This window comes from Pseudophryne corroboree (genome assembly GCF_028390025.1).
Source record: "Pseudophryne corroboree isolate aPseCor3 chromosome 6 unlocalized genomic scaffold, aPseCor3.hap2 SUPER_6_unloc_1, whole genome shotgun sequence".
In the NCBI taxonomy this organism is placed as follows: Eukaryota; Metazoa; Chordata; class Amphibia; order Anura; family Myobatrachidae; genus Pseudophryne; species Pseudophryne corroboree.
The window spans coordinates 2129990-2140243 of record NW_026967602.1 but is presented as its reverse complement, the minus strand read 5'-3'; positions in this window follow the sequence as shown (position 1 = coordinate 2140243).

Below are 10254 nucleotides of genomic sequence, written 5' to 3'. Positions count from 1 at the left end.
CCTCTGCAGACTTGTGTCTGCTGGAAAGAGAGATACAACGTAGGTTTTAAATCTAGGATCGAGCACGGTGGCAAAAATGTAGTGCTCTGACTTCAACAGATTGACCACCCGTGAATCCTGGTTAAGTGAATTAAGGGCTCCATCCACAAGTACCACATGCCTAGTGGAATCGCTCTGTTTTAGCTCCTCCTTCAATGTCTCCAGCTTCTTCTGCAAAAGCCTGATGAGGGGATTGACCTGACTCAGGCTGGCAGTGTCTGAACTGACTTCACGTGTGGCAAGTTCAAAGGGTTGCAGAACCTTGCACAACGTTGAAATCATTCTCCACTGCGCTTGAGTCAGGTGCATTCCCCCTCCTTTGCCTATATCGTGGGCAGATGTATAGGCTTGAATGGCCTTTTGCTGCTCCTCCATCCTCTGAAGCATATAGAAGGTTGAATTCCACCTCGTTACCACCTCTTGCTTCAGATGATGACAGGGCAGGTTCAGGACTGTTTGCTGGTGCTCCAGTCTTCGGCACGCGGTGGCTGAATGCCGAAAGTGGCCCGCAATTCTTCGGGCCACCGACAGCATCTCTTGCACGCCCCTGTCGTTTTTTAAATAATTCTGCACCACCAAATTCAATGTATGTGCAAAACATGGGACATGCTGGAATTTGCCCATATTTAATGCACACACAATATTGCTGGCGTTGTCCGATGTCACAAATCCCCAGGAGAGTCCATTTGGGGTAAGCCATTCTGCGATGATGTTCCTCAGTTTCCGTAAGAGGTTGTCAGCTGTGTGCCTCTTATGGAAAGCGGTGATACAAAGCGTAGCCTGCCTAGGAACGAGCTGGCGTTTGCGAGATGCTGCTACTGGTGCAGCCGCTGCTGTTGTTGCTGCGGGAGGCAATACATCTACCCAGTGGGCTGTCACAGTCATATAGTCCTGACCCTGCCCTGCTCCACTTGTCCACATGTCCGTGGTTAAGTAGACATTGGGTACAACTGCATTTTTTAGGACACTGGTGACTCTTTTTCTGAGGTCTGTGTACATTTTCGATATTGCTTGCCTAGAGAAATGGAACCTAGATGGTATTTGGTACCGGGGACACAGTATTTCAATCAAGTCTGTAGTTGCCTATGAACTAACGGTGGATAACGGAAACACGTTTCTCACCGCCCAGGCTGCCAAGGCCTCAGTTATCCGCTTTGCAGCAGGATGACTGCTGTGATATTTCATCTTCCTCGCAAAGGACTGTTGGACAGTCAATTGCTTACTGGAAGTAGTACAAGTGGTCGTCCGACTTCCCCTCTGGGATGACGATCGACTCCCAGCAGCAAGAACAGCAGCGCCAGCAGCAGGAGGCGTTACACTCAAGGATGCATCGGAGGAATCCCAGGCAGGAGAGGACTCGTCAGACTTGACAGTGACTTGGCCTGCAGGACTATTGGCATTCCTGGGTAAGGAGGAAATTGACACTGAGGGAGTTGGTGGTGTGGTTTGCAGGAGCTTGGTTACAAGAGGAAGGGATTTAGTGGTCAGTGGACTGCTTCCGCTGTCATCCAAAGTTTTTGAACTTGTCACTGTCTTATGATGAATGCGCTGCAGGTGACGTATAAGGGAGGATGTTCCGAGGTGGTTAACGTCCTTACCCCTACTTATTACAGCTTGAGAAAGGCAACACACGGCTTGACACCTGTTGTCCGCATTTGTGTTGAAATAATTCCACACCGAAGAGCTGATTTTTTTGTAATTTGACCAGGTATGTCAATGGCCATATTCCTCCCACGGACAACAGGTGTCTCCCCAGGTGCCTGACTTAAACAAACCACCTCACCATCAGAATCCTCCTTGTCAATTTCCTCCCCAGTGCCAGCAACACCCATATCCTCATCCTGGTGTACTTCAACAGTGACATCTTCAATTTGACTATCAGGAACTGGACTGCGGGTGCTCCTTCCAGCACTTGCAGGGGGCGTGCAAATGGTGGAAGGCGCCACCTCTTCCCGTCCAGTGTTGGGAAGGTCAGGCATCGCAGCCGACACAATTGGACTCTCCTTGGGGATTTGTGATTTAGAAGAACGCACAGTTCTTTGCTGTGCTTTTGCCAGCTTAAGTCTTTTCATTTTTCTAGCGAGAGGATGAGTGCTTCCATCCTCATGTGAAGCTGAACCACTAGCCATGAACATAGGCCAGGGCCTCAGCCGTTCCTTGCCACTCTGTGTCGTAAGTGGCATATTGGCAAGTTTACGCTTCTCCTCAGACGCTTTTAATTTTGATTTTTGGGTCATTTTACTGAACTTTTGTGTTTTGGATTTTACATGCTCTCTACTATGACATTGGGCATCGGCCTTGGCAGACGACGTTGATGGCATTTCATCGTCTCGGCCATGACTAGTGGCAGCAGCTTCAGCACGAGGTGGAAGTGGATCTTGATCTTTCCCTATTATACCCTCCACATTTTTGTTCTCCATTTTTTAATGTGTGGAATTATATGCCAGTATATCAATAGCAATGGCCTACTACTATATATACTGCGCACAACTGAAATGCACCACAGGTATGGATGGATAGTATACTTGACGACACAGAGGTAGGTAGAGCAGTGGCCCACTGTACCGTACTGCTATATATTATATACTGGTGGTCAGCAAACTGTGCAAAACTGAAATGCACCACAGGTATGGATGGATAGTATACTTGACGACACAGAGGTAGGTAGAGCAGTGGCCTACTGTACCGTAATGCTATATATTATATACTGGTGGTCAGCAAACTGTGCAAAACTTAAATGCACCACAGGTATGGATGGATAGTATACTTGACGACACAGAGGTAGGTAGAGCAGTGGCCTACTGTACCGTACTGCTATATATTATATACTGGTGGTCAGCAAACTGTGCAAAACTTAAATGCACCACATGTATGGATGGATAGTATACTTGACGACACAGAGGTAGGTAGAGCAGTGGCCTACTGTACCGTACTGCTATATATTATATACTGGTGGTCAGCAAACTGTGCAAAACTTAAATGCACCACAGGTATGGATGGATAGTAAACTTGACGACACAGAGGTAGGTAGAGCAGTGGCCTACTGTACCGTACTGCTATATAATATATACTGGTGGTCAGCAAACTGTGCAAAACTGAAATGCACCACAGGTATGGATGGATAGTATACTTGACGACACAGAGGTAGGTAGAGCAGTGGCCTTCTGTACCGTACTCCTATATATTATATACTGGTGGTCAGCAAAATTATGCACTGTACTCCTACTATATACTACAATGCAGCACAGATATGGAGCGTTCTTCAGGCAGAGAACGTATAATACTGGTGGTCACTGGTCAGCAAAACTCTGCACTGTACTCCTCCTATATAATATACTGGTGGTCCCCAGTACCCACAATAAAGCAGTGTGAGCACAGATATATGCAGCACACTGAGCACAGATATGGAGCATTTTTCAGGCAGACAACGTATACTGGTGGTCACTGGTCAGCAAAACTCTGCACTGTACTCCTCCTATATAATATACTGGTGGTCCCCAGTACCCACAATAAAGCAGTGTGAGCACAGATATATGCAGCACACTGAGCACAGATATGGAGCGTTTTTCAGGCAGACAACGTATAATACTGGTGGTCACTGGTCAGCAAAACTCTGCACTGTACTCCTCCTATATAATATACTGGTGGTCCCCAGTCCCCACAATAAAGCAGTGTGAGCACAGATATATGCAGCACACTGAGCACAGATATGGAGCGTTTTTCAGGCAGACAACGTATACTGGTGGTTACTGGTCACTGGTCAGCAAAACTCTGCACTGTACTCCTCCTATATAATACTGCTGGTCCCCAGTCCCCACAATAAAGCAGTGTGAGCACAGATATATGCTGTAGTGATGAGCGGGTTCGGTTCCTCGGAATCCGAACCCCCCCGAACTTCAGCCTTTTTACACGGGTCCGAGGCAGACTCGGATCTTCCCGCCTTGCTCGGTTAACCCGAGCGCGCCCGAACGTCATCATCCCGCTGTCGGATTCTCGCGAGGCTCGGATTCTATCGCGAGACTCGGATTCTATATAAGGAGCCGCGCGTCGCCGCCATTTTCACACGTGCATTGAGATTGATAGGGAGAGGACGTGGCTGGCGTCCTCTCCGTTTAGAATAGAAATAGATAGAGAGTGAGAGTGAGACACTTGATTTACTGGAGCTTAGGAGTACTCAGAGAGTGCAGAGTTTACTAGTGACTGACCAGTGACCACCAGTGCAGTTTTATTATTATTTAATATAATCCGTTCTCTGCCTGAAAAAAAACGATACACAGTGACACAGTATACCATATCTGTGCTCAGCCTCAGTGTGCTGCATCATCTATGTATATCTGACTGCTGAGTGCTCACTGCTCACACAGCTTAATTGTGGGGGAGACTGGGGAGCAGTTATAGCAGGAGTACATTAACAGTGCACACTTTTGCTGCCAGAGTGCCACTGCTAGTGTGACTGACCAGTGACCACTGACCACCAGTATATTGTGATTGTCTGCCTGAAAAAATTAAACACTCGTCGTGTGGTGTTTTTATTCTATAAACGCATTCTGCTGACAGTGTCCAGCAGGTCCGTCATTATATAATATATACCTGTCCTGCAGTAGTGATATATATATATTTTTTATATCATTATCATCCAGTCTATATTAGCAGCAGACGCAGTACGGTAGTCCACGGCTGTAGCTACCTCTGTGTCGGCAGTCGCTCGTCCATCCATAATTGTATACCACCTAACTGTGGTGTTTTTTTTTTTTCTATCTTCTTGATACTAGTAGCTTACTTTAGGAGTCTGCAGTGCTGACAGTGTCCAGCAGGTCCGTCATTATATAATATATACCTGTCCGGCTGCAGTAGTGATATATATATATTTTTTATATCATTATCATCCGGTCTATATTAGCAGCAGACGCAGTACGGTAGTCCACGGCTGTAGCTACCTCTGAGTCGGCAGTCGCTCGTCCATCCATAATTGTATACCACCTACCTGTGGTGTTTTTTTTTTTTCTATCTTCTTGATACTAGTAGCTTACTTTAGGAGTCTGCGGTGCTGACAGTGTCCAGCAGGTCCGTCATTATATAATATATACCTGTCCGGCTGCAGTAGTGATATATATATATTTTTTATATCATTATCATCCAGTCTATATTAGCAGCAGACGCAGTACGGTAGTCCACGGCTGTAGCTACCTCTGTGTCGGCAGTCGCTCGTCCATCCATAATTGTATACCACCTACCTGTTGTGTTTTTTTTTTTTCTATCTTCTTGATACTAGTAGCTTACTTTAGGAGTCTGCAGTGCTGACAGTGTCCAGCAGGTCCGTCATTATATAATATATACCTGTCCGGCTGCAGTAGTGATATATATATATTTTTTATATCATTATCATCCGGTCTATATTAGCAGCAGACGCAGTACGGTAGTCCACGGCTGTAGCTACCTCTGTGTCGGCAGTCGCTCGTCCATCCATAATTGTATACCACCTACCTGTTGTGTTTTTTTTTTCTATCTTCTTGATACTAGTAGCTTACTTTAGGAGTCTGCAGTGCTGACAGTGTCCAGCTGGTCCGTCATTATATAATATATACCTGTCCGGCTGCAGTCGTGATATATATATTTTTTTTATATCATTATCATCCAGTCTATATTAGCAGCAGACGCAGTACGGTAGTCCACGGCTGTAGCTACCTCTGTGTTGGCAGTCGCTCGTCCATCCATAATTCTATACCACCTACCTGTGGTGTTTTTTTTCTTCTATCTTCTTGATACTAGTAGCTTACTTTAGGAGTCTGCAGTGCTGACAGTGTCCAGCAGGTCCGTCATTATATAATATATACCTGTCCGGCTGCAGTAGTGATATATATATATTTTTTATATCATTATCATCCAGTCTATATTAGCAGCAGACGCAGTACGGTAGTCCACGGCTGTAGCTACCTCTGTGTCGGCAGTCGCTCGTCCATCCATAATTGTATACCACCTACCTGTTGTGTTTTTTTTCTTTCTATCTTCTTGATACTAGTAGCTTACTTTAGGAGTCTGCAGTGCTGACAGTGTCCAGCAGGTCCGTCATTATATAATATATACCTGTCCGGCTGCAGTAGTGATATATATATATTTTTTATATCATTATCATCCAGTCTATATTAGCAGCAGACGCAGTACGGTAGTCCACGGCTGTAGCTACCTCTGTGTTGGCAGTCGCTCGTCCATCCATAAGTATACTAGTATCCATCCATCTCCATTGTTTACCTGAGGTGCCTTTTAGTTGTGCCTATTACAATATGGAGAACAAAAATGTTGAGGTTCCAAAAATAGGGAAAGATCAAGATCGACTTCCACCTCGTGCTGAAGCTGCTGCCACTAGTCATGGCCGAGACGATGAAATGCCAGCAACGTCGTCTGCCAAGGCCGATGCCCAATGTCATAGTACAGAGCATGTCAAATCCAAAACACCAAATATCAGTAAAAAAAGGACTCAAAAATCTAAAATAAAATTGTCGGAGGAGAAGCGTAAACTTGCCAATATGCCATTTACCACACGGAGTGGCAAGGAACGGCTGAGGCCCTGGCCTATGTTCATGGCTAGTGGTTCAGCTTCACATGAGGATGGAAGCACTCAGCCTCTCGCTAGAAAAATGAAAAGACTCAAGCTGGCAAAAACACAGCAAAGAACTGTGCGTTCTTCGAAATCACAAATCCACAAGGAGAGTCCAATTGTGTCGTTTGCGATGCCTGACCTTCCCAACACTGGACGTGAAGAGCATGCGCCTTCCACCATTTGCACGCCCCCTGCAAGTGCTGGAAGGAGCACCCGCAGTCCAGTTCCTGATAGTCAGATTGAAGATGTCAGTGTTGAAGTACACCAGGATGAGGAGGATATGGGTGTTGCTGGCGCTGGGGAGGAAATTGACCAGGAGGATTCTGATGGTGAGGTGGTTTGTTTAAGTCAGGCACCCGGGGAGACACCTGTTGTCCGTGGGAGGAATAGGGCCATTGACATGCCTGGTGAAAATACCAAAAAAATCAGCTCTTCGGTGTGGAAGTATTTCAACAGAAATGCGGACAACATTTGTCAAGCCGTGTGTTGCCTTTGTCAAGCTGTAATAAGTAGGGGTAAGGACGTTAACCACCTCGGAACATCCTCCCTTATACGTCACCTGCAGCGCATTCATCATAAGTCAGTGACAAGTTCAAAAACTTTGGGCGACAGTGGAAGCAGTCCACTGACCAGTAAATCCCTTCCTCTTGTAACCAAGCTCACGCAAACCACCCCACCAACTCCCTCAGTGTCAATTTCCTCCTTCCCCAGGAATGCCAATAGTCTTGCAGGCCATGTCACTGGCAATTCTGACGAGTGCTCTCCTGCCTGGGATTCCTCCGATGCATCCTTGCGTGTAACGCCTACTGCTGCTGGCGCTGCTGTTGTTGCTGCTGGGAGTCGATGGTCATCCCAGAGGGGAAGTCGTAAGAGCACTTTTACTACTTCCACCAAGCAATTGACTGTCCAACAGTCCTTTGCGAGGAAGATGAAATATCACAGCAGTCATCCTGCTGCAAAGCGGATAACTGAGGCCTTGGCATCCTGGGCGGTGAGAAACGTGGTTCCGGTATCCATCATTACTGCAGAGCCAACTAGAGACTTGTTGGAGGTACTGTGTCCCCGGTACCAAATACCATCTAGGTTCCATTTCTCTAGGCAGGCGATACCGAAAATGTACACAGACCTCAGAAAAAGACTCACCAGTGTCCTAAAAAATGCAGTTGTACCCAATGTCCACTTAACCACGGACATGTGGACAAGTGGAGCAGGGCAGGCTCAGGACTATATGACTGTGACAGCCCACTGGGTAGATGTATGGACTCCCGCCGCAAGAACAGCAGCGGCGGCACCAGTAGCAGCATCTCGCAAACGCCAACTCTTTCCTAGGCAGGCTACGCTTTGTATCACCGCTTTCCAGAATACGCACACAGCTGAAAACCTCTTACGGCAACTGAGGAAGATCATCGCGGAATGGCTTACCCCAATTGGACTCTCCTGTGGATTTGTGGCATCGGACAACGCCAGCAATATTGTGTGTGCATTAAATCTGGGCAAATTCCAGCACGTCCCATGTTTTGCACATACCTTGAATTTGGTGGTGCAGAATTATTTAAAAAACGAGAGGGGCGTGCAAGAGATGCTGTCGGTGGCCAGAAGAATTGCGGGACACTTTCGGCGTACAGGCACCACGTACAGAAGACTGGAGCACCACCAAAAACGCCTGAACCTGCCCTGCCATCATCTGAAGCAAGAAGTGGTAACGAGGTGGAATTCAACCCTCTATATGCTTCAGAGGTTGGAGGAGCAGCAAAAGGCCATTCAAGCCTATACAACTGAGCACGATATAGGAGGTGGAATGCACCTGTCTCAAGCGCAGTGGAGAATGATTTCAACGTTGTGCAAGGTTCTGCAACCTTTTGAACTTGCCACACGTGAAGTCAGTTCAGACACTGCCAGCCTGAGTCAGGTCATTCCCCTCATCAGGCTTTTGCAGAAGAAGCTGGACACATTGAAGGAGGAGCTAACACAGAGCGATTCCGCTAGGCATGTGGGACTTGTGGATGGAGCCCTTAATTCGCTTAACAAGGATTCACGGGTGGTCAATCTGTTGAAATCAGAGCACTACATTTTGGCCACCGTGCTCGATCCTAGATTTAAAACCTACCTTGGATCTCTCTTTCCGGCAGACACAAGTCTGCTGGGGTTCAAAGAACTGCTGGTGATAAAATTGTCAAGTCAAGCGGAACGCTACCTGTCAACATCTCCTCCTTCACATTCTCCCGCAACTGGGGGTGCGAGGAAAAGGCTCAGAATTCCGAGCCCACCCGCTGGCGGTGATGCAGGGCAGTCTGGAGCGACTGCTGATGCTGACATCTGGTCCGGACTGAAGGACCTGACAACGATTACGGACATGTCGTCTACTGTCACTGCATATGATTCTCTCCCCATTGAAAGAATGGTGGAGGATTATATGAGTGACCGCATCCAAGTAGGCACGTCAGACAGTCCGTACTTATACTGGCAGGAAAAAGAGGCAATTTGGAGGCCCTTGCACAAACTGGCTTTATTCTACCTAAGTTGCCCTCCCACAAGTGTGTACTCCGAAAGAGTGTTTAGTGCCGCCGCTCACCTTGTCAGCAATCGGCGTACGAGGTTACATCCAGAAAATGTGGAGAAGATGATGTTCATTAAAATGAATTATAATCAATTCCTCCGTGGAGACATTCACCAGCAGCAATTGCCTCCACAAAGTACACAGGGAGCTGAGATGGTGGATTCCAGTGGGGACGAATTGATAATCTGTGAGGAGGGGGATGTACACGGTGATATATCGGAGGATGATGATGAGGTGGACATCTTGCCTCTGTAGAGCCAGTTTGTGCAAGGAGAGATTAATTGCTTCTTTTTTGGTGGGGGCCCAAACCAACCCGTCATTTCAGTCACAGTCGTGTGGCAGACCCTGTCACTGAAATGATGGGTTGGTTAAAGTGTGCATGTCCTGTTTATACAACATAAGGGTGGGTGGGAGGGCCCAAGGACAATTCCATCTTGCACCTCTTTTTTCTTTCATTTTTCTTTGCGTCATGTGCTGTTTGGGGAGTATTTTTTGGAAGGGCCATCCTGCCTGACACTGCAGTGCCACTCCTAGATGGGCCAGGTGTTTGTGTCGGCCACTAGGGTCGCTTAGCTTAGTCGTCACACAGCTACCTCATTGCGCCTCTTTTTTTCTTTGCGTCATGTGCTGTTTGGGGAGTATTTTTTGGAAGGGCCATCCTGCGTGACACTGCAGTGCCACTCCTAGATGGGCCAGGTGTTTGTGTCGGCCACTAGGGTCGCTTAGCTTAGTCGTCACACAGCTACCTCATTGCGCCTCGTTTTTTATTTGCGTCATGTGCTGTTTGGGGAGTATTTTTTGGAAGGGCCATCCTGCCTGACACTGCAGTGCCACTCCTAGATGGGCCCGGTGTTTGTGTCGGCCACTAGGGTCGCTTAGCTTAGTCGTCACACAGCTACCTCATTGCGCCTCTTTTTTTCTTTGCGTCATGTGCTGTTTGGGGAGGTTTTTTTGGAAGGGCCATCCTGCGTGACACTGCAGTGCCACTCCTAGATGGGCCAGGTGTTTGTGTCGGCCACTTGTGTCGCTTAGCTTAGCCATCCAACGACCTCGGTGCAAA